This window comes from Chrysochloris asiatica, unplaced genomic scaffold (genome assembly GCF_000296735.1).
Source record: "Chrysochloris asiatica unplaced genomic scaffold, ChrAsi1.0 scaffold00034, whole genome shotgun sequence".
Classification (NCBI taxonomy): Eukaryota; Metazoa; Chordata; class Mammalia; order Afrosoricida; family Chrysochloridae; genus Chrysochloris; species Chrysochloris asiatica.
The window spans coordinates 18,259,161-18,264,565 of NW_006408552.1; the positions used below are offsets into that span (position 1 = coordinate 18,259,161).

The following is a 5,405-nucleotide window of genomic DNA, read 5'->3' on the forward strand; positions in this document are numbered from 1 at the left end:
TATCTTTTAATCTATTTTTTCCATGAACTTTTTGAAGCCCCCTGGTACTTTACCTTTACTGGAGGAGAGTATTGAAGGTACCACGGGCTGCCAAAAGAACCAACCAATCTGTGTTGGAAAAAATACAGCTAGAGTGCTCCCTAGAGGCCAGGATGGCCAAACCTTGTCTCTCATACCTTGGACATATTGTCAGGAAGGACCAGTCACTGAAGAGGGATATCATGTTTGGTAAAGTGGAGGGTCAGAGAAAAAAGAGGAAGACCCTCGGCAAGATGAATTGGCAAAGTGGCAGCATCAATGCGCTCAAGGGTGACAACAATTGAGAGGTTAGCCCAGGACCAGGCAGTGTTTCATTCAGTGTGCCTAAGGTTACTATGAGTTGGTACCGACTCTGTAGCTCCTAACAACAACAAGAAATACTTTAGCAAGCATGATGTCCTTCTCCAGGGACTGGTCCCTCCTGATAACATATCCAAACTACTTGAGACAAGTCTCGCCATTTTTGCTTCTAAGGAGCATTCTGGCTGTACTTCTTCTAACACAGATTTGCTCTTTCTTCTGACGGTCCGTGGTATATTCAGTGTTCTTTATCAACATCATAATTCAAAGGCATCAATTCTTCTTCATTCTTCCTTATTAATTTTTCAGCTTTCTCATGCATTGAAAATGCCATGTTAGTTCTCAAAATGACAGCTCTACTTTGAATTTTTTTTTTAACTCTCTAGAGAGATCTTTTATAGCAGATTTGTCTGATGGAATATGTCATTTGATTTCCTGAATGCTACTTCCATAGGTGTTGATTATGGATCTAAGAAAAATGAAATCTTTTACAACACCAGCAATCTTCTGCATTTATCATGATGTTTCTTTAGTGTAGTTGTGAAGATTTTTATTTACTTTATATTGAAGTTTATTCCATACTGAAGGTTGTAGTCTTTGTTCAGCAGTAAGCACTTCAAATCTTTTTCTCCTCCAACAAGCAAAGTTGTGTCATCTGCTTATTCTGCATATCACAGCTTGTTAATGAATCATCCTCTAATCCTGATGATGTGCTCTTCATATACTTTAAATTTTCAGGATTAGTTACTTAGCATACAGATTGGATAAGTATAGTAAAAGGATATAAACCTGACACATACCTTTCCTAATTTTAAATCATGCAATATCCCTTTGTTTGGTTTGAATGACTGCCTCTTAGAGTATGTACAGGCTCCTTATTTGCAAAATTAAGTGGCTGGGCCATCCTAAGCTGGCTCTGTGGGTGACTGTCTTCTTTTTGGTGTAGGCTGGGAGGACACAGGATCACTCTTACAGAAGACTCATTCGATCTAACTTAAGTTTAAAATTATCTGTGTGGTTGCTGGGCTGCAGATAGATGCTTGAAGGGTGAGTGTGAGTCAAGGAGCTATCTGGGCGAGAACGTGAAGGCCTATGGAGGTGGTGGATTTCGCATCATTGTGAAGGTGTATCTCACTGGACTTGCTGATGGTGTACAGAAGGCCGAGGGCAGCTGGAAGGATGGAGATTCCATTTCCTGAGACAGGGAAGATCTGTGGGAGGAGGGAGATCATTCCTTGGTCTGGATGATGTGTCTAGATGCCTTTAGACAGCTACAGGGAGATGCTGAGCAGGCCACTGAAGCTGGAGTGCCTCACGCTTTAATCACTGAGGGTGAGAATGTAGGTAGAGAAGGTGCAAGGTGGGATGCCTGAGACACCCTGATCACTCAAGGTCTTCGGGATGCAAGGGAACCAGTCAGAGAACCAGGATCTGACCATTGGATTGGGTGGTGTGAAAGTCACGGCGAGGGCTGTTAGTGGGGAAGTTGGAAAACTACTCATGACTGGAGAGGTTTGGAGAAAAGAAGGTGTAGTAGATTTGGAGACAACTTTTTCTGAGCATTTTCAGTCAAGGACCTGAGAGAAATGAGGCAGCAGCACAGCTCAGGTAGACAGAAAGTGTTGGTCAGAGATGGTGTCCTCCAAATATGTGCTGGAAGCCCAACCCTGTACTGTACCTGTGGATGTGATACCAGTTGGGAGCAGGATTTTTTTCTATTACGTCCATGAGTCCTATCAGTGTAGGTGAGTCTTAAACCAATCACTTCCGAGATCTAAAAAGAGCAGATTAGGCACTGATGGAAAGGAACAATGATTCCTGCCACACAGAGATCATCAAGGAATCAGGGAACATGGGGTCTACAGAAACAGAATGAGAGTTCCCCCAGAGCCCAGAGTCTTAAGAGGGCCACACTCTGACTCTAGACTTGCTGCCTCATTAAATGTAAGAGCATAACTTCTGCTGACTTTGCAGGGACTAGACAGGGCAAGCAAAACTCTGGGATGGGCACTGACTCGTTCTGGGAGGCACTTAGTAGCATGTGTCCTGTTTGTTGGGCTCTCAGTTTCCCTGGGGAGGAGCAACCGTTACTTCTCAGAGGATGACTGTTGATGTTTTGGAGGGAGCAGTGTGACCAGGGCTGCTGACTACCATGCTGGTGGGCAAAAGAAGGGCAAGGGTCATTCCTGTGGTGAAGATCAACTCTCCCCCTGTTAGTCTAGGGCTGGGCAGCTGTAGGAGGGGCGGGGACAGCATGCTCTGATGGGCTACATGCCTATTGTTGCATCTCTGAACTCGCTGCCTGTTGTCTGAGGACCCTGACTCTTGTCACCAACTCTCCTTCCTGCCTCCTCATGTGGACTGTGTGCTGAAGTGCTCCTGCCTTTCTGCACTCCTCCATAGGACCCTCCCCCCGCCCCAGCACATCCTGGGCATTCCTCAGCCTCCCCTCCCCCCCACAGCTTGAAGTTCTCACACTGAGTGTCCCTCTTCTCATTCCCTATAGTCTTGGCTTGTAGTCACAGCCCTCTGTAGGCAGTTAGAATCAGAAAATCAGCACCTTGGAGAGCACTGGCAAGTCTGCCAGCTGGTTCATTTGGCCCACGGTTGTCATCATGGTTCCTTCCATTCATTAAAAATTGGTGACCTGAGGCTCCACGTCCCTCAGCCCCTGGGGCTTCAGCAGGCGCTGTAGCTTCTATTAGAAGCCCCGGAGTAGCTGCAGCTTGAGTCCAAATTCAGCTACACATGGAACACAAAGGCTTCTCTCTCTCGAAAACCCACCAGTTCAAGTTGAAAGGCTTTGCAGCTGAAGCCAGAGTCGTGAGCAGCAGACGCACAGGCTGGGCTGCGGCTGGAACTGTCACTTCTGTCGTCTCCAGTTGGGAACCAGCCCTCTGAGTTGTTCCCTCTGTAGTCAGTGAAGTGGCAGTTTTGGAACGGATTGATCTCCCTGGGTGTGTGTGCTCAGCGTTATTTTTAGGGTGTGATGATACTTGGCACACTCCTCTGCGTTACAAGCATCCCACTAATCCCCTGAGCACCTTGGTAAACATCCCCAGTAGTTTCAATGCCTGGCAGGTCAGAAGCTTCGAAGAATCAACACTTCGTCTGCCAGCTGGAGTTCAGGCTGCTGGTCGGATTTGAGATGTGCTGAAGGCCACCAGTTGTTTAGTAATCCACCTCAGCAGAGCACCGAAGCCTCTCTCACCCACAGGATTAGGTCTGGCTTCCAGCCTTTTGAAAAAAATAGAATTAATTTTATTTGTTGTTTTTGTTGAGTATATACACAGCAAAAATATATACCAGGTCAAGTTTGTGCAAGCACAATTCACTGACATTGATGACAATATTTGAATTGTGCAGCCACTGTCCCTCCTTGTCTTGAGTTGTTCCTCTTCCATAAACACAAATTCACTGTCCCTAAGGTTCCTGTCCAACCTTTTGAGTTGTCAGTTTGATCCTATAAAGCTAGGACTTACAATAGCACAGTGTTCCCAGGTAGGCATTTTGTTACCAGTGAAGTGGAACTATTGTTTGGTTTTGAGAGGACTTCAGGGGATATTTTTTTGATTTAAGGTTTAAAGATGATTGAAAGACAGTAGTTTCATGGTTTTATTCAGCCTCTATGGCTCCAGAAAGTCTGGATTCCATGAGAGGTTTAACTTCTGTTCTGCCTTTCTTCCATTTTGATAAGGATACTTCTAAAGAATCTATGTTCAAAATGTTCAGTATTGACAGCTGGGCATCATCCAGTTCTTCCAGTCTCATATGCCAGGAGGCAGTTGTTCATAGAGGCAATAAGCCACACAGTCCATCTCCTACTCTTTATCTTGCACTCTTCCCCTTCCCGGTGGCTCCAGGTGAATAGGGACCAATTGTGCCTTGGAGGGCCCTTTGCAAGCTGTTAAGACTCAGGTGGCAGTCATCCTTCTTCTTTCTCCTCCTCCAGGCCCCACCCCCACCCCCCCCACACACACCTTCATATCCCAGGTGCCTGGAGCTGGCCCTGTAGGCGAAGTATTTCAGCAGCTTGGATCTCTGCCCAGCTTCCCACTACTCCTAACACTGACCCCAGTGCCTGCCGCACACCCTCACACATGCCTGTTCTTGCTTCCAAGTGGCAGGTAGTATAGGAAGGGTTGCCTGCTCTTTGGGGCAGAAACAGGGGTCTAGGGAGGATCGAGACCCTTTTTTTTTTTCTCCATTTATGTGAAACCAAGCTTGAGCCCTGGAGTGCATGGCTCAGCAGTATGAGCCCACCAGTTGCCCTGTGGGGGAAAGATGAGTTTTTTTGCTCCCACAAAGATTTATAGCCTTGGAAACATTGCACAGGGTGGCTATGTGTCAGAACTGACTGGATGGCACTTATTAACAGCAGCAAAGCTTGAGGCTTGATGCTCAGGAGCGTGGGGACAGATGAGAGCTAGGGCTGACCCAAACGGAGGCAACACACTCCTCTTCTCTGTGGAGCCATGGCATGTGTCTGCGCATGCCCACTCCTAGTCCAGACTTATAACTTCCAAGAAACCATTGCGGTGTGCTCAGCTCCAAAGGAAGACTCAGACCCACTTGTGAGCTGGATGGACTTGGACCAACCATTTCACTTCCTTGAGCCTCAGTTCCCTCCTGGTGAAATGGAAACAATAAAATGAGTTGCTGCTCTGAGCATGAACTGAGACTGTTAATCTGGAACCATCTGGGATGTTTTAAAGGGTTTATATATGGGGGCCTTATCTGGCTGCTGCCATTGTGTCTTATGCAGGTACTTTGAGCAGTGGAGGCAAGAACTAAACTTGGTTGAACATCTACTCTGTGCTAGGGAGTTTGTTGGTGCATTTCCACCTTTATTTCCTCTCCATTGAGACACGGTTCAGTGTATATATAGGCAGACCTTAGGGGTATTGATAGTGTAGTGGTTATGAATCAGGCTGTGAACCTTAAGGTCAGCAGTTTGAAACTACCAGCCGCTCCATGGGAGAAAGATGAGGCTTTCTACTCCTGTAAAGATTTGTTGTTGTTGTTGTTAAGTGCCATCGAGTCGGGTCCGACCCATAGCGACCCTG

At 46.5% G+C, this 5,405-nt stretch overlaps 1 protein-coding gene across 1 annotated transcript in view; it reads left to right on the top strand.

Annotated features, from left to right (window-relative positions):
* The window catches only part of MAD1L1 (MAD1 mitotic arrest deficient-like 1 (yeast)), a 361,165-nt gene that overhangs the window by 57,478 nt on the left and 298,282 nt on the right, over nt 1–5,405 (top strand). The gene's annotated exons all lie outside the window — the stretch shown is intronic.